Raw genomic sequence first — 19578 nt, forward strand, 5'->3', positions numbered from 1 at the left:
ACGTTTACATAGTATAACAGCAGATAAACTCCCGTCCTGAATAAAAAGGATGAGAGAGAGAGAGAGAGAGAGAGAGAGAGAGAGAGGGGGGCAAGGAGAGACAAAGCCTGAGGACTAATCCTGGCTAGTGTCATTATGGATGAAGGCGGATTAAGGCACCCCGGACTAATCCACTGAAGCCGAGTCTGACAGCTCTCCTGCCTTTGTTCTGAACACCTGTGGTCCCACGGGGCATGACCTACATCTGTGTCCCCCTTCGATCGGAAATGCCCCAGAATGCTGAGGCCCAGGTCCTTTGTTATGAAAAGCTCCTCCCTAATTCCGTGAACATCACTGATCACAGATGATGGTGTCACTAGGAAACTACATCTACTCACATAATGTGCAGAGAGCAGGCTTTTCACCAGAGGTGGGCACCGCAAACAAATATTCATTTCCGCAATGCAAATCTGCAAACTCAAAAAATTTTCTTCTACAACTGCAAATCTGCAAAATTCCTGAAATTTACAGTTCCACAAGTGCAAAAACACAACGCAAACCGTTTATATATATACCAACAGTTTTAGTAAAATATAGATTTCACTTATCGTTATTATTAGTACAGTCATCTCGCCTAAAGTGCTCCTTCATAAAGTGCATCTCACCTAATGTGCGACGTCGGTCTGACAATAATTATTTAGAAAGTGCGTTTGGTTCTTGCAATGTGCGACGGGCAACAAAAATTGAGGCGAATATGGTATTCTTTCACACCAGGCAAGCATAATTTGTAGCATGCGATGAGTAAGGGTGGGGCCAGTGAGGATGTGTGATGGGGTGCAGCTGGTGTGTGAGTTGGTTCCGAGACAATTCGCTGTCAGACAGTTCGCCATTCAAACATGGACGATTGCCCGTCAGGACAATTCGCACCCTGGTCGGTTCCCCGTCGTTCTATATATATACTTATTATTAATTAATCAGTACTTTAATAACTATATTTCAGGGGGATCTACCAAAGTCTACGTTCAACAGTGTAGGCTTTCGATATTATTTTATTAGATGCACCTTCAGTCAATAATTAACTTGTTTTTTCCTCACTGTAGTCGCCTTTAAATTATATTCTAGCATCACCCATACCTGTCTTCATTAATGACAGCGAACTGACTTGATGGCGAACTGTCCCGAAACATTCTGTGAGTACCGCCTTGGGTACCACAACAACAGTTCGCATTATCTACCCTCTGTACATTGCTGGTAAGGTCTTGAATTTTCGTAATAAATATACAGTATTACTCTTGCATGTTTCTACTGTAAGTTTTCCTTTTGCATTTTAGTTAGGGTTAAGTATTGGTGAATCAATATACGAAAATTCAGGATGTGCCACCCATAAAGCCATTTTAACATGGGATCCTATGCTTCGCAAAGTGCGAAAGTACAATGTGCAACGGGCTGTGTCGCCCATATTTACGCACTTTAAGCAAGATGACCGTATATTAGACTGTTTTTACTACAAAACAAGGGCAGATCCTTCACTATTGCATATAAATGAATCAATGCTTGAGCAAGAGCGAGGACAACTTACGTCAGCCGAAACTCATTTAAGAGTGTCAAAAAATGTTCAACTTGGGCTGCAAAAAAGTATCCCTCATCATTTGGGGAGATCTATGTAGGCCACTATAGTACAGGGTGGAGTGTAAAAAAAAAAGTAGCTCTCATCATTTGGGAAGATCTCTGCGGGCTACTATTGTACAGGGTGTAGTGTAAAAAAGCAGCCCTCACCATTTGGGGAGATCTCTGTGGGCTACTATCGCCATCTAGGAGATCTCTAATAGCATTAAGGTGTGAAATATTATTGTATTCGGTTTCATGGAATCTGATGCACTGATTTTGCCAGCTGAGGACAGGTGGATTTGGTAACACTGCGCAATGCACTCGGTCGGTGATTGGTCAATTTCCGTTGTCTCTGAACGTGCACCAAATTGCCTTTGTATTCCAACCAAACCCCTCATTTATTTGTAAGGTACCAGATTATACAGATACAGATTAAAGCAGTGCTATCTTTAATGATAACTATGTGCCTTTTAAATTACTAGACATAAACCTGAACGACACTGATAACAAAACAAAGTCGAGACTGTACACGTTCGGACAACAGTCAGCGACTGATTTATTTGTTTAAATTTATTTCATTATGTTTGTTTTCGTTCACACTGCACAGGGTATTATTATAGCAGCATACTTCAACTATGAATTGTGTTTAAATTAATTTCATTATGTTTGATTTCATTCACACTGCACACGGTTTTATCACAGCAGCATAGTTCAGCTATTATTTTCTCATGGGGTTTGCTTTTATCTTACTTTCTTCCACCATTAACAAAAACTCTGTCCATTCTACAGTGATGTAATCCATTACTTTTCCGGCTCTCTATCGAGGGGAGAGAGATACATCATGCTTAAGGAGAGGTTGCATGGTGGCCAGGGATAGGGTGTCCATCTGTCTGTCTGTCTTTTATGATACTTGTGAAAATGTTAAGGAAAATCAAACACCAAACTTTTTCATGTAAAAAATAATTTTATGAATCTGTCAATACAAACAAATGCAGATTTTTAAATGTACTGTTACCTATGAAGGTAATGAAAACGTGTATGTCCACTACGTTGAGAACAGCATGTATTGGCCCCAGTGAGGCGTGTGTGTGTGCTTACACAAATCCTAATTATTAGAAGGTAAGCTAAGCGTATATAGGGTAAGGTTGAATATCAGTAGATGAGATAATGAAGGGCATGGTGCAGACTGTAGACTGTGACGCTGTGTAGTAGTGGTGGGAAAAACATTCGAGTCTTCACAGGACCTCTGAACCACCTTGCTATGAAAGTCTGAATTCCCACCACAGTCGCTAACAGTTTGTATGCAGCCAATTTGCGACTTTACTTAGTTTTATCACTGTCGTTCAGATTTATATCTATAGTAGGACTCGCGCACGTTTGCGGCTGTGGTGTGGCCCGCACCTGTGTACAGTGTTGCCACGTTTTCTATACCGTTATCTCTCTCTCTCTCTCTCTCTCTCTCTCTCTCTCTCTCCCGGCGGGAAATGTGAGCCACCCTGAGTACTTTTGATTCTTTTATAAGTTATTTATAATTGTGCTTTCATTTGTTAATTTGGTTTTGTTATATTTAGTAGTAGATGGAGTGTCAAAGTTACTGTCTGCTGAGAGGTTTGTTACGTTACTGATTCATACACCCCGACGTAGTGGGGTGTGGGTGTAGGTGTGGGTGGGAGTGTGGATGTGGGTTTGTTGGGGTGGTGGTCCAGGGGGGAGGGGAAGTGTGAAGGGGGATTTGACCTGAGACACCCAGGAGGGATTAAGAAGGGAGGGAAGGGGAAGGGGGGGCTGGATTCACCTACCACGTGGTCAGTATTAGAAGAGAGAGAAAGAGAGAGAGAGAGAGAGAGAGAAATTACGTGTATAGATATATGTGCATCAATAGGAACAATGTATATCAGTGTGTGCAGTATGTACAAAGGAACAAATGAATACAAAGAAGGCAGTGACAGACCTCTCTCTCTCTCTCTCTCTCTCTCTCTCTCTCTCCTGGCGGGAAATGTGAGCCACCCTGAGTACTTTTGATTCTTTTATAAGTTATTTATAATTGTGCTTTCATTTGTTAATTTGGTTTTGTTATATTTAGTGATGCCGACAATGCATTCAATGCATGCCCCTCTCCTGCCTCTCTCTCTCTCTCTCTCTCTCTCTCTCTCTCTGTAGGGAAGCTATCTGTCAAGGCCACCGACTGGGTGTGGAAGTGTTGCCGCTCGCGAGTGAATAGTTTTTTTTTTTTTTACTTCGGTATTGGCATATGCCTACTATTTTGTCCTACATATTAGCTTATGATTATAAATGTGATTATTCCTCGGCCTTAAAATTATGGTAAAAGCCAGTAATTGTGAGCATTTTTCCCAAGCAACACCTGTACAAGCTATGGTTGGGTATACGAAGGGGTACGTACTTTATTTTAGGCCAGATTGGGTGTGTAAGTGTTGCCACTCACAAGAATTACATGAATTATTTCTTTTACTTTGGATATTGGCATATTTCATCTTTTTTCAGGCTCATTATCTTATATCCATAACTGTGATATTATTACCCACCCTAAAACTACGCTAAAAACCATTAAAAGTGACTACATCTTTTAGCAACACTGTACAATATGTATGCCATGTTTCTGTGTTACTGTATAAATATTTTATGCATAAGATTACTGTTGATTCATCCATCAAAATACACAAGTGTAAATTTTATTCATATGAATTTATCGAATTTGTGATGCCTTGTACATAAATAGCTTCCGTTTCACATCGCAAGTTGGGGAAACGTGGCACCATTGTACACAGGTGCGGGCCACACCACAGACGCAAACGGGGGCGAGTCCGACTATAGTAATTTAAAAGGCACATATTTATCATTAAAGATATCATTGCTTTAATCTGTATCTGTATAATCTGGTATCTTACAAATAATTGAGGGCCTTGGTTGGAATACAAAGTCAGTTTGGAGCACGTTCATACACAATGGAAACTGACCAATCACCGCCCGAGTGTATTGCGCAGTGTTACCAAATCCATCTGTCCTCAGCTGACAAAATCAGTGCGTCAGATTCAGTGAAACCGACTATACTATGTGCCTAAATTCGCACTAGGCGAGTTCGAACACTTTCCACATCTTCAACGTGGACGTCTATCACTTCACTGCTAACACCTAACAAGTTGACACACCAGTCCACATCTATTCCTCGGCTCTAACCTCCTCAGTCCTCACCCCACAGTCACAGTCTGACTCCTCAAACAACTGAGACATCTCCAACATCCATCTACCTATCTATATTGATCCTTCATGGGGAAAGGTGGTTGTCTAGTATGAAAATATGTAAAACTGTGTTCGGTTTCATTTCGTATGTTTCTCATTTAATATGTTATATATCTGCCAAATTATTTTTGTTGAGGTTGAAATGCTGGCAATGGCAGTGCTATAAGTTTGACAGTTTTGAAATTTATGCTAAATGTCATTCTAGGTGGACTGGGAAGCTTAGTAACACATCTTTTGCACTTTTTATCTTGTTATTGGCTTGTATGCTAAACAAGTCTTTCTAGTACAGATGTAGTTGACTTCAGGAGCAACCTTACAACATCTAAGAATCTGGAAAATAAATTGATCTTAAATTAAGCGTTATATATTTTTCATTATTTCTTGGGGAAAAAACATCTTTGCTGGCTTTTATCCTTTGATTCTTATTTCTTAACCTCTCCACAGCATCAACTATGTTACCATAGAATTAAATTTTCTTACGTAGAAAGTCACATTTACTGCATTTAATCTTTAGGCCTGCCATGTGAAGGCAATCATGTACTGTACTTGTTGACGATGGCAAAATGTTTAGGGATGGACTATATTATCCAAGTAGGCAAAAAGAGTGTGGCCAGTCATACCACTGGAGATGGAATGAACGAGTCTCATGAATCCTGAAGGGTCATTCCTTAATCCAAAAGGAAGCCTCTTAAACTGAAATTTTCCCGCTACAGGGCAGGATGACTCTTCCATTCTACTTGCCAGTAGCCTTTGAGTAGGTCAACGGATGTGAAGACCACATTATTGTCACCAAGTGACTTAAATAAATCGGTTAAAACTGGCAATGAAAGAATACCCGGGACAGTGACAGAATTTACTTTATGATAATCCACAGCAGTTCTAAAATCTCCCCCTTTCACTGGGACAAGGAAAATGGGGTTATTCCATGAACTGACAGTGCTCAGTCATGTCCTGATCTAACATATCCTGTACTATCTCGTCTTGTTTTGTCACAGACTATGGAGTAATCGAGACGATGGTAAGTAAATTGGTTGTGTTCCTTGCACTAATTCTATTTGATGCTTTACTAAGTCTGTCCTCCCCAGAGGTTCCCCGGGTAAGGCCACAACATCTCGTTATGTCTGCAAAAGGTTGACTAACTGCTCCTTTTTGCTGTGGTAAGTCACTAGAAGATACTTGTGAGACTAGGTCAGGTGAAAGTGTCATAGCGGATCCCTTATAGTTTATGGCATGCACACCAAATGGCTTACTATCATCATCATTTTTAGTAGTTTTAGAGAATGGTATATTCTGGTACACCTTTACGACCGATGGGTAAACTAGGACATCCCAAATCTTTGCACCACTTTTAAGCTTGAGTGGAGCATCTGTAACAGTTAAGAAGCAGAGATTACACAAACTAGAGGCGCCCTAAGGGGGTAATCACACCAGCCGTGAGCTGGTACATATCTAGCCCGGCTCGGAATATGATCTTGACCTTGACCTACTTTCACCAATTTCGAACTTGTAGTAGATTTCCATCCCTAATACACACCTGTAAAATACTGTGATGCAATCTTGAGCGATTGCGAAGTTATCAGGGCAACAGACACACGAACCTTGACTTGCTTTCACCAATTGCGAACTCTTGGGATATTTTCACCACTACTACACACCTGTAAAATTTCTTGATATCTTAAACGGTTGCAAAGTTATCGTGCTAACAGACACACAGACACACTGACAGACAGACAAACTGAAAACAATACTCGCATAAAATTTTCATTATTATTACACACCTGTAAAATTTTGTGATAATATCTTGAGCAATTGTGAAGTAATCATGGTAACTGACAGACAAACCTTGACCTACATTCACCAGTTTTGAATTCCTGATCGATTTCTTTCCGAACTAAACACCAATAAAATTTTGTGATGTTATTTTGAGCAGTTGCGAAGTTATCATGCTAACAGACATACACATGACAGACACACGGACACAAATTGAAAACAATACCAGCTTCACTATTGTGGCTAGTAATGATCCTCCAATACAGTGCTAAATACCGACTCGTACGTTAAGCCATTCACACAACACGCATTTTGAAATGTAAATGTGGCCACTCCTTTCGCACCTGCAACATAAACAGAGACTTCTGTAAACTCATGCAGGAAGAAAATTGTGTACTGTTTTGTTACTGCTCGCCTCATCTGTGCACATTGTAGAACGTCATTCAAACTATATGAGGTAGTTAAATGAGACGTGTTTGAGTTGACTATTGTGTCACTGTTAGAGAGGTTGTCACGAGCCACTAGTGAATGCCCAGAGAGGGTGTCATTAGTTGCTAGTGAGTACTCCCCTTTACTCTCAAGTAGTGGTGGAGGCACATTAGGATGAGTGATTGAGTTAACTTGGGAAAGGATAGGGCATGGATACTCCATGTCAGCTACAGAAAAACCTCGAATCTCAATGCCACCTTAATCAGGTATCAGGTCAATGGAATGTTGAGTCATGGTAAGTAAGCCAGTGAGAACGTCTGCAGGATACTTGAGAATATTTGTGATGTCAAAGTCTGCTATGATTTTTAACCCATCGCGTCCAGCAAATATTTCCGCCGACCCTTTTCCTAGCCGGATATTTCAGAGAAAATAACCTTTTTCTAAACCTTAATATCTCTGCTAATACTTGACCAAAAATTAAAAAACTAAGTGTGAAAATATCCATCAATCCTTCAACTTCAAGGTCACTGCCTGAAAATGTCCGTCAAGTGCGTGTAGAGAGAGTAAGTGGGGAAAGGTGGAACTTTTGTTGTGTTTTTGCCTGTGACTGTATGCGTGGCTGACGTGCAGAGGCACAACTAAGGCTTATACTAGCCTTCTACTACTATTACTACTACTACTACTACTACTACCACCACTACCACTACTACTACTACTACTGTAATTACTACTACTACTACTACTATGACCACTACTACTACTCTTCCACCACCACCACCACCACTACTACTACTTTTTTTTTTCATGCTAGGAAATAGGAACCAAAGGCCATGAGCCCGCAGTAACTGTTCCTTTCAAGAGAAAAACAAAATACAAGAGAGAGACAAATTCGAGATCCGATCATTTCGAGGTGCCTGGACACAGTGCGATTGAAAGACTCGAGATCGTAGGAAGCAGAAAATATAGACAGAGGGAGACAGTTCTACAGTTGACCTGTTGCATAAATGAAAGACTGGCAGTAACGGTTGACTTTTACATTAGAGACTTGGACAGAAAAGGGACGACAGTTGCTGCCAGATGGGTGCTGTGCACCTAGAGGTGGAGGAATGCAAGCAGACAGTTCAGAGGAGCAGTGATCATTGAAGTAGCGATAAAAAAGAGATAAAGATGCAACAGTGTGGTGAAGAGACAGAGGTTGAAGGGAGCCAGTAAGAGGAGGAGAGTTCTATCTACTGCCAGACGCCATAATCCCGTAAAGGGCGGCCACTTGACTTTGTTACTTGTTTTACAGGAAGGGGCACTAACCCTTCACCAACCCACTCAGGAGAGTTAATGAGATGAAAAGCCTTTAACTCCACTTTACTGAGAAGAGCTGTATGTGGGGAACTTCCCCACATATGAGAGTTGTACTCCACACGGGCAGATAAAACCCGTGTATAGAGTCAACAATTGTGAAAGGGTAAAGAAGGAACGGAGTTGGCTTAGCACACCTAATCTCTTGGAAGCAGATTTTACGAGAGATGTAATGTGATCTTTCCAAGATAAGTCCCGAATGAATGAAACCCCAAGCATGTTCAAGGATGATGCAGGATTAACCCCTTAACCGCGGGTGTCATTCCAGAATGACGGCGACAAAACTGGACCAAACCGCGGGTGGCATTCTGGAATGATCGTGAATATTTTGAACACCGCGCGTTTTCCCGGCGCGCAAATATTCTCACGCAAGAGTAGCTGTCGAGTTCTTTCACGCCAGCCATCCCACACCTCCCTCCTCCAACCCCGAGGGGACCCCCCCCACCCCTGCCCTGACCCGCGTCAGTCAGTATCTGTCCAGCTCTGTGCGTGATAATGGCGCTCCGTCCCGACTCATCGTCGCTTGCTTCCTCCTCTACAATGTTTAGTGCTAGTGTTCCCTCTACCTCTACACCGGTAAAGGAACTGCCGACGGCGAGGCAGAAGGGGTTGAGCACTCCTGAAATTAGAACTGAGCTGGACAAAACAGTAAGTACTACTCTTGATTGTGGCAGTGAAAGTGACACACTCACAGCAAGCAGTGATGATTTGGCAGTGATTGGTGGTGAACCATTTTCCATTGATAGTGACAGTGATGAAAGTGATCGTGTTGATTCCCCCCCCCCACCCCCAACTTACTCTGGGAAAGGAAAGGCTCCTATGGGCAAATCTGGTATTGCACATGGGAAGGGAGTGAAGCGCAGGCTCACGTCTCCCACACCAGGCCCTAGTACGCATTTCCCATCAGTTTCCCGTTCCCCTAGCCCAATTGCCCTCACATCATCATCATCATCATCTGTCGTGCCCTCTCCTCAGTCTACATCATCTGAGGAGTACGAATTACCAAAGCCTGCAAAGCGAGGGAAGGCAGGCCGTGCAGGCCGTGCAGGCAGGCCTAGAACAAAGGGGATGCGTGGCAGTTGGAGGGCAAAGCTGGGCGATAAGCGAGGCGATAAGCGAGGTGATAAGCGGGGTAGAAAGGGTCAAGTTTCACCACGCACCAGGTCAGAAACCCCCCCGCCTGCCCCCCGCTCAGTTCCCTCACCCGCGCCACCCCCCCACTCACCGCCCCCACACTCACCCCCCTCCCCGTTGCCTCCTGCCTCACCCACCTCCCGCTTGCCTCCTGCCTCACCTCCTGCCTCACCCATTGCCTCTACATCAGCTCCTTCTCACGGGGAAACGAGTGAAATGCAACCTGCCCCTGCCACTGAACCACGCACAGGGCAAGTTGATGCATTTGTTTGGACTGACGGTGGAGATTTCCAGCCACACAATCCACCGTTTGATATGACAAATGCTGGAATACAGCCTGCCTTCCCATGCAACGCAGGTGATGAGTTTGTTGATTACTTCCTGGCCTTCCTTGATGATGAAATTGTGCAGCATGTCAGCGATGAGACCAATAGGTATGCAACTCAGTGTGCAGCACAAGGGCTGGGACCTATTGGCTCGCCAAAGCAAGTGTCGTGGTTGCCTGTCGGGATCAGAGAGCTGTATGTTTTTTTTGCACTCATGTTTTTTGATGCCCCATATAAAGAGACATGAGTTGGAGGAGTACTGGCTCGTGGATGACATAACTACTATCCCCATATTCGGGAAGTATATGTCACGGGATCGGTTCCGACAGCTGCTTGGGTACCTGCACTTCGCTGATAATGACAACCCGTCCCAAACTGACCCTTTGTGGAAAGTGAGGGATTTCCTCAACAAGATTAGGGATCGATTTATGCGATTTTTCAGGCCTATGCAGAAAGTCGTCATAGACGAGTCCCTGGTATTGTTCAGAGGACGTCTCAAATTCAGGCAGTACATCCCCAGCAAACGCCACCGCTTTGGGATAAAGTTCTTTGTGCTGTGTGACTGTGAGACGGGGTATATAATGGATTTTGTCATTTACTCGGCTAGCACAATGGATGTGAACAGGAAAGACCCCCTTGGCTTCTCTGGCTCCGTTGTAAAAGTGCTGATGGAGAGGTATTTTGGTGGTAATCATGTGCTGTACACAGACAATTATTACACAGCACCGAAACTCTCCAAATACCTTGCTGAACACGGCATTGGCACTGTTGGCACTGTACGGAGCTATAGGAAAGAGTGGCCTAGTTTCCCCGAAGCATCATCATCATCCAGGGGAGATGTTCACCTGAAGAAGTCAGAAAAGCTTCTTGCGATCAGGTGGCATGACAAGAAGGTTGTCAATATGATCAGCACCATCCACAAGGGGGAAATGAAGAGAACTGGGAAGGTCAGCTACAGGACGGGAGAGCCAATCATGAAGCCTGATGCCGTCATTGATTATAATGTAAATATGAGACTCGTTGATAAGTCTGATATGATGATTGGCGAAATAGACTGTCTCAGGAGAAACACCCGATGGTACAGGAAGGCTTGCCTGCACATGCTCGATATGTGCATGCTCAATGCCTTCATTCTTTACAAGACACAAGTCGGGGGCATAAGGCAACCATCACTGAGACAGTTTTCCAAGACTGTCGTTCAGCAGCTACTTGAACGATTTGGTCAGGTGACGGCATTGATCCCGAGGCGACACTCTGACACACAACCTGACCGTCTTGAGTGCCGCAATTACATGAGCCGGCACCAGCTTGTGAAATTGCCTCCTAAAGCAGGCGGCAGGTTGTCACAGGGCCGCTGCAGAGTATGTTCAACCACCACACGAAGGCCTACGACGAGAAAAATGAGCACACACCAGTGCCTTGAATGCCAAGTCGCTCTATGTGTAACTCCGTGCTTTGCCGAGTACCACTCTCTGAGTAAATACTGAAAGTGACAGTGATATATAGTGATGCGACAGTGACGTGCTTTGCCAATAATTGTATAATGGATAATGTAGTAATAAGGGATATTTTGCCTAGAAAATAAAGGAAATATTGGCCAGTATAATAAGTGATATTGTAATAAGAGAATCTGCGGCACTTGTGGAATTCTGCGGCACTTACGTAATTCTGTGATGCGCCAGTGACGCAATATAGTAATAAGTGCATTGTAAATATAATGTACATTGCCCATATTATATGTAAAATAATATTAGAAGTTAGAAAGAATGAAAAGATCGCAGGAAACGTCAGTGAGCGGGTGCCGCCGCAGTGAAGTGAGGCGCAGCCGCAGTGAAGAGCGGGCGCAGCCGCAGGGAAGTGCCTTTTACCTACCTCAGTGAACACAGAGTGGGTGTTTATTGTATGTACAGTGTTCATATATGTTTATATTACTATTATGAGAGAGTGGTTGGCATTTGGTACTGATGTGTGGGGCGTAAAATAGTTATTTCACACCCCTCACTTCTAACGGCTCTCCCCGTCCTGTGAAAGTCAACGAAGTCATGAAACCTACATCAATGGAAAGCTGAAGGTTTGTACTTTCTAATGCTACCTTATTTTTTTCTCTAGCTTTATTCTGTGCAGAGTTATTAAGGTTTAAAGGTTTGTTTACATTTGGCTGAAACCCCCGCGGGAGAGGACAGTCAGACCAAAACAATACCCGCGGTTAAGGGGTTAAGCTGAATATTATTTAACATTAGTGGATACACCTGTGGAAGATTTTCTCGGGTTGATAGGTGTAAGGACTGAGTCTTTGATGCATTAAAAACAACAAGATTATTTTTACCCTATTCAGAGATAAGAGTCAAGTCAGACATTAGGTGTCCCATAGCCTCATCCCTTGCTTGTTGAAGTAACTGTTGAGATGGACGTTGCGGGAACAGAATGGATAGGTTAAGAGTGGAGTCATCAGCATACGAGATGACAGCGTTAGATGTACAGCTTAGAAGGTCATTGATGAATAAAAGGAAGAGAGTTGGTGATAAGACAGAGCCCTAAGGAACACGACTGTCGATACATCTAGGAAAAGAACGATGGCCGTCTACAACAGCGGCTATTGAACAACCAGAAAGGAAGCTATAGATGAAGGCACAGATAGAAGGATAGAAACCGTAAGAGGGCACTTTGGAAATTAAAGATTTATGCCAGACTCAACTGAAAGCCTTTGAGATGTCAAATGCAATGGCAAAGCTTTCGCCAAAGTCCCGAAAGGAGGATGACCAGGTGTCTGAAAGGTAGGTGAGAATATCGCCCGTAGAGCATCCCTGACGGAACCCATACTGACGATCAGAAAGAAGATTGTAATGGGAAAGATGCTTTTAAATTTTCTATTAAGAATTGACTCAGAAACTTTTGAGATACAGGATGTTAAAGCAATTGGACAATAGTTAGATGGCTGGGAATGGTCATCTTTCTTTGGGGCTGGCTGAATGAGAGTAAACTTCCATCAAGAAGGAAAGGTACAAGTTGATAGACAAAGCCAAAAGAGTTTGCCTAGGCAGGGTGTAAGCACTGAAGCACAGTTCTTGAGAACAACAGGAGGGACTCCATCAGGCCCATATGCCTTGTTAGTATTGAGGCCAGTGATGGCAGAAAATACATCAGCTGAAGAATTTTTTGTGTAAGCCATGAGGAAGTCAGAGGGGGGAAGTGATGGATCAACAGCACCAGAATTGTCTAAGGTGGAATTGGAAGAGAAAGTCTGAGTGATGAGATCTGCTTTATCAGTAGAAGAAATAGCTACAGATCCATCAGAGTAGAAAAGAGGAGGAGCTTTGTTAGAAAGTTTTTGGCAAGGTGCCAAAAGGAGCAGGAAGAATTCGAGTCGGATAGTTGAGAACATTTAGTACGGATGAAATTATTTTTAGCAGAACGAAGAACAGACTTAGCACGATTCCGGGCAGAAACGTAAAAATGATGTGATTCAGGGGTGGGTTGGCTCTGGTACCATTTATAGGCCCTCTCCTTGTTGCAGACAGCATTAGAACAAGTGTGATTAAACCAAGGCTGTCTTGCATTAGTCAAAGGATATAAGATATAAATGTATGCTTCCATGCCCAAGAGAATAATCTCCGTATTGCTCAAGGAACACTCAGATGGCTCCCAGCCATGGAAGCAATAATCATTCCATGGAAAATCAAAGAAGTACTGCCTGAGTGTCTCCCAATCTGCAGCTCCAAAGTGCCACAGATGACGTTTCTTTGGAGGGTCCATAGGCCGTACTGGAGCAATAGGACAGGTCAAGGTAATAAGGATGTGATTGGAGGAGCCCAATGGAGAGAAAAGATTAACAGTGTAAGTAGAAGGATTACTTGTAAGGTAGAGGTCAAGTATGTCGGAGCTCTCTCCAAGGTAGTCAGGGATATGGGTAGGATGCTGTATAAGCTGCCCTAGGTCATTAAGGATAGAAAAGATGTAGGCTTGTTCATCAGGTGGATCAGTGAAAGGAGAGAAGAGCCAAAGGTGGTGGTGAACATTGAAATCTCCTAGAATGGATATTTTAGAGAAAGGAGAAATGGATAGAATGTGTTCCATCATAGAACTAAGATAGTCGAAGAATTTTTGATAGTAGAATTAGGGGATAAGTAAACAGCACAGATATATTTAGTTAGAGAAAGACAGGAAAGCCGAAGCCAGAGTGTAGAGAATTCGGAAGAATCAAGCTCAGGAACACGAGAGAAAGATAAGTCGTTTCATATATATATATACACAACAGCTACCTTTGGCTTTGAAATGAGTATAAAGAAAGAAGGAGGATACAGAGAAGATTTTGCTGTCACTTGCCTCAAACAGCTGAGTCTCAGTTAGAAAAATAAGGAGAGGTTTAGAGAAGTGGTGCTGAACAGAGCAAAAGTTAGAGGAAAGACAGCGAATGTTGCAAAAATGAAGAAGTGAGTCAGTCAGTGGTTTGAGGCAGCTCAAGTTGTCACCAGGAGAGGAGCAGAAGATAGGGGCATTTATGACCCCCCACCCCCGGGGACTCCGAGGCTGTGTGTTGTGTAGCCATGATTATTTTTTTTAAGTTTTGGAAAAGAGAGTGTAGTGGGTACTGTGCATGTAGTTTGGTGTAGATAGAGACACTTGTACTGGAGAGCATGCTGGCCTACTCTCTGTGTTACTGAGACATTACTACTACTACTACTACTACTATTACTACTACTACTACTACTATTACTACTACTACTACTACTATTACTACTACTACTACTACTATTACTACTACCACTACTACTACTACTACTACTACTACTACTACATAAAACCTAAATAATAATATTGTGAACAAAACAGTTATCTATGTACCATCCATAATCCACTTATAGTTTCCCCTATAACATTTTTTTTTTCTGTGATTTGTACTTTCTCACCCTAACAAATATGTACACACAGGAAAACTTGCAGTAAAATAAGGCTCTGATATCATGAATCAAACAAACTTTCTGCTTCCATTATTCACATGGATATACAAAGCGTTGGTGCGAGTCTTGGCCTACCGCGCTTCCTCTTCCCTCTCTCCTCCACCTCCTCCCTTTCCCCACTATGTTTTCCACTACAGCAGAGTTTTATCCTGTGATTTGTACTTTTTCATCATAACAAATATGTACACACACGAAAATTTTCAATAAAAAATATGGCAATGAGTTCATCATGAAACAAACTTTCTGCTTCCATTATTCACATAAATATACAGAGCGCTTCTGTGAGGTTTGACCTACTGTGCCTTCTCTTCCGTTGCCCTTCCACCTTCTCCCTTTCTCCACACCCTACCCCCTCTTCCATCTCCTCATCTGTGCCAATATCCCCCTCTCCAGGATAATCAGTACCCTCTGAACCATTCTCATCATCGGAAATAGGAAATGAACGTACAGGGGGAAACAATGGGCGCACAGTGGAGGAATCACGTGATTCACCATCCTCATGTGATGCCTAATTATCAATACTCATCATTGCAGTTGCTTTCCTCAGAGGAAGAGTCACTTTCCACTCACAGTTGGCGATAATGTCACCTCAAGTTCTCTCCCTATTGTGCTGTCACTACGGCTTTTTCTTTTCTGGCCTTTGGACTTCATTGGTGTTGAAGTTGGCGGCTGCGGGCATTCAGACGAGGATCTGGACAGAGGGAAAACTTCCTGCATAGGTCGATTCATTACGAAGGTAAGCATGTAAGTGAAGCTTGACTCAGATGCATGCAGGAGGGTTGCCAGTAACTGTATGTGGTGAAAATAACCTACATAATATTCAGACTATGCTGCAAAACACTAGATCATGTGTACATGCCACCTGGATGTCCCTGGGCTATCACGTATAAATGTCACCTGGATGCCATAGGTTAAGACTTCATCGAATTGTGTTTGTAGGGTGACTGCTCTTAACATTAAATTCTGAGCTGTCCATGTTGCGCAGGCGAATGTCGGGTGGTTCACGATTCCAGAGTCTTCTAATAATTCCTCTAATGATGTTTAGAGAGGATTCCAATATAAATTTATGATGGATCCTGATTAAATGAAAAATGAAGTCTTTACCCCTCCACTCCTTCCCAGAATAAATATGCATAAACAAATTAAAGGACCTACAGCACATGGCAAATGGGGAGTTGAGAATCTTCTGTTATTATGTGACATTTTTCCGAAAAGTGATGACGAGATAATGACAGTCATCAGTGGTATGAGTAATAGAGTCTTTGTATCATTTACAAGAAGGACGACACGATTGCAAAGGTGTGTGCTGTTGTCTCTCGGGGTGGTTCCATCCTTGTGTGCGATAGCAACTCGATTCATGATGGACCACAATGCCAGCATACGATCAAAGATCGTTGGTTCCAGTGTATATATGACTAGTCAGACCGCTGGCCCTGATGTACATTTGACTGGTCACAAATGCTTACTGGTGATTTGCATCTCGAGTAGGAGCGAACATTATTAGGATTTGCTCTAGTAGTCGGTCACGACCATGAAGATTCCCCTTAAGCAGTAGAGGTGAGGAAGACTTTCACAGTTGCATCCACTAAGTGAGTTGTCAGGGTGTGAGTACTTGCCTGGCAAGTGATATGTGAACCTATTATTTCCTCTATCTCCTTCGAAAAATCTAACAACTCATCTCCATGTTTATAGCCTATCTGGAAAGCAGTGTCTAAATATTTATTGTCCAACCAGCTGATAAATCTAAGGTCAACCATTAATTTGCGAATATCTTCCAATTTGATAAAAGTACCTTCTTGTTATTAGTTACACATTCAGTGTCTCACAGTAACTGGCTTATCTCAGCGGTTAGCACATGCGGCAGCTGCTGCTTCATACAGTGTCACATCTTTAGCATAGCCTCCCTCATGTGTTTGAGGAGATTAGCAAAACCAGTGATAGACGTGGCCTTGGAATGGGAACAACAGGGCTGAATCAATTTCTAACGGAATTCATCGAATGTGGTACAGTGATCATATTAAGCAGCATGCAACGCAGATACCATGCACGATTTGCCTTATCTAACCTGCCCTTGAGGAATGCGATCTTTAAGTGTTCATTGTTGAGTTGGCAGTTATGAATGTCCGTTTCTACTTCTCGGAGAATTATCATAGACACAAAACTATCTTCAGCAGTGTACTTTGGGCAGTTACTGTCATCCAGAAATATGGACTGTGGGGGTGGAGTTGGATTCGCCATCACTGGAAGGGTTTCAGGTTGAGAAAATGTTGATGTAAGTAATGTATTGAGTTGAGCGATGCGGAAGAAAAAAAAAAAACGGTAGTTGTGCGTGACAGAGTTAGGAAAGTTGATGTAGCAGAGAAATTAGTAGTTGGAGAATGAGCAAAGCGAACGTGTAGAGAATTCCTTAGGGATGGTGGTGTATATGGATCTGTTTTATACAATTATCTGGATTTTCTAGAACAGCAGTAGTAGTGGTGGTGAGGGTGACAAGAAAAAGTTCAGTTGTAGTCATAGTATGAGTGGATACTTTGTGTTTCAGGTAAGATTTACCGCTACAGAGGCAAGTCAGGGAGCTTACATCACCAAGATCAACATCATAGAGACATCATATTTCGGAAAGTATGTCATGTGGTAGATGGGGACGCCCATCATCCACCCACTTAGTGTAGTGGTACCCTGTTTTTAGGGTAGCTCTACATCGAGTGGCAAGCCAAATGATTTCCTGTAATCCAGGAAATCATTTACAAAGCTGGTCGGTAAAAATGACTATGGGGTCAAAACCGGAACACAAATAAAATGAAAAATGCTGTAAACCCAAAATCAAGGCCAAAAGCTCTTTCTCAATAGTTGAGTAGTTCTTTTGAGGTGGAGTGAACTTCTTACTGTAATAAGATACAGGATGTTCAATACCCTGATCATCCTCTTGCAGCAAAACAGCCCCAGCTCCTGTATCACTTGCATCAACAGCCATCTTAAAAGGCTTAGCAAAATTTGGAGTAGCGAGCACTGGCTGACTTAATAGGATAGCATTAAGTTTGCTGAAAGAGGATTCACAGTTATCGGTCCAGACAAATTTAACTCCCTTTTTCAGTAGGTCTGTAAGTGATGTTACAAGAATTGAAAAGTTAAGAACAAATCTCCTGTAATAACCTACCATTCACAAAAATCTTTGTAGCTCTTTCCTACTTTTAGGTCTGGGAAGATCACTTAAAACCTGAACCTTAGCTCCTGGTGGTGCAACATGTCCATCACCAATTACGTACCCAAGGTACTGAACTTTAGCTTGACCAAACGCACACTTTGATAAATTAGCTACAAGATTAGCCTGAACCAAACGCTCAAGAAATTTACTGACATGGCATAGGTGATCTTTCCAGTTGTCACTGAAGATTAATACATCATCAATATAAACAACACATCCTGCCAAACCCTCTGTTACAACATTCATGAGCTTCTGAAATGTGGCTGGTGCATTCTTCATACCATATGGCATTACAGAACATGCAAAAGTCTTTCCTAGTGTTACAAAACATGAGATCTCCCTAGCACGTTCAGTCATAGGTACTTGCCAGTATCCCTTTAACAAATCAAACTTACTTATGTACCTAGCCTTTCCGATCTTGTCTATGCAATCTTCCACGCGAGGGAGAGGGTAAGTGTCTGTTTTGGTTATCTGATTAACACATCTGTAGTCGATGCAAAGCCACTGTGACCCACCTGGCTTAGGGACTAGAGTGACAGGAGAACTCCACTCGCTCTGACAGGGCTCAATCATCTTGTGGTCCAACAGGTAGCCAAGCTTCTTCTGGATGAGAGGAACTTTCACTGGGTTCACACGGTAAGGAGGCAGTTTAATTGGATTTGCGTCTCCAACATCGAAATCATGCATCAACACAGTGGTTCTTCCTGGAGTGGCACGGAACACTTGCGGGTACTCCTGCAGTAATGCCGAAAACTCCTACCTTTCCTCGGGAGGTAGATGAGAGAGCTTAGTCTGGAGATCATTCATGATATCAGGATTCTTCCCCAAACTATCACTCAGGCTCATACTGCATGGGAGAGCTTCACTTGCAGACTCGGGTGGAACAGCTACAGTGCAGACTGGATTATTTTCGTCCCGCCTGTGATATAACTTTAGCATGTTGATGTGACAAAGTTGCTTGTTCTTTCTACGATCTGGTGTGCCGATGACATAGTTGACATCACTGAGTTTCTTCTCCACGAAATAAGGACCACTAAACTTGGCTTGAAGAGGTTGCCCATGCACTGGTAGCAGAATCAAAACCCGATCTCCTGGCTGAAAGTGGCGTAACCTGGACTTCTTATCATACCAAGTCTTCATCTTCTCCTGAGCAGCTCCTAAATTCTCTCTCGCCAGCTGTAAAGCAGTGGACAGCCGTTCTTTGAACTTCATCACATACTCCAGCAGGTTGACGTCATCTTCCTCCGACAGCCAGCATTCCTTGAGTAGCTTAAGGGGTCCTCTTACTTCATGGCCAAACAGTAGTTCAAAAGGTGAGAAGCCCAGTGATTCATTTTGAGATTCTCTTGCGGCAAACACAACGAATGGAAGACCTTTATCCCAGTCTTTCTGATGTTCCAAACAGTATTTCTTGAGCATCGATTTGAGTGTTTGATGATATCTCTCCAACGCTCCTTGGGTCTGGGGATGGTAAGCTGAAGACGTGATCTGGGAGATGCCCAACTCTTTCAGAGACTGCTTGAAAACATTTGACATGAAATTACTTCCCTGGTCTGAT

The sequence above is a fragment of the Coenobita brevimanus genome, chromosome 44 (genome assembly GCF_032717465.1).
Source record: "Coenobita brevimanus isolate Jiangsu-jjx chromosome 44, ASM3271746v2, whole genome shotgun sequence".
Taxonomy (NCBI): domain Eukaryota; kingdom Metazoa; phylum Arthropoda; class Malacostraca; order Decapoda; family Coenobitidae; genus Coenobita; species Coenobita brevimanus.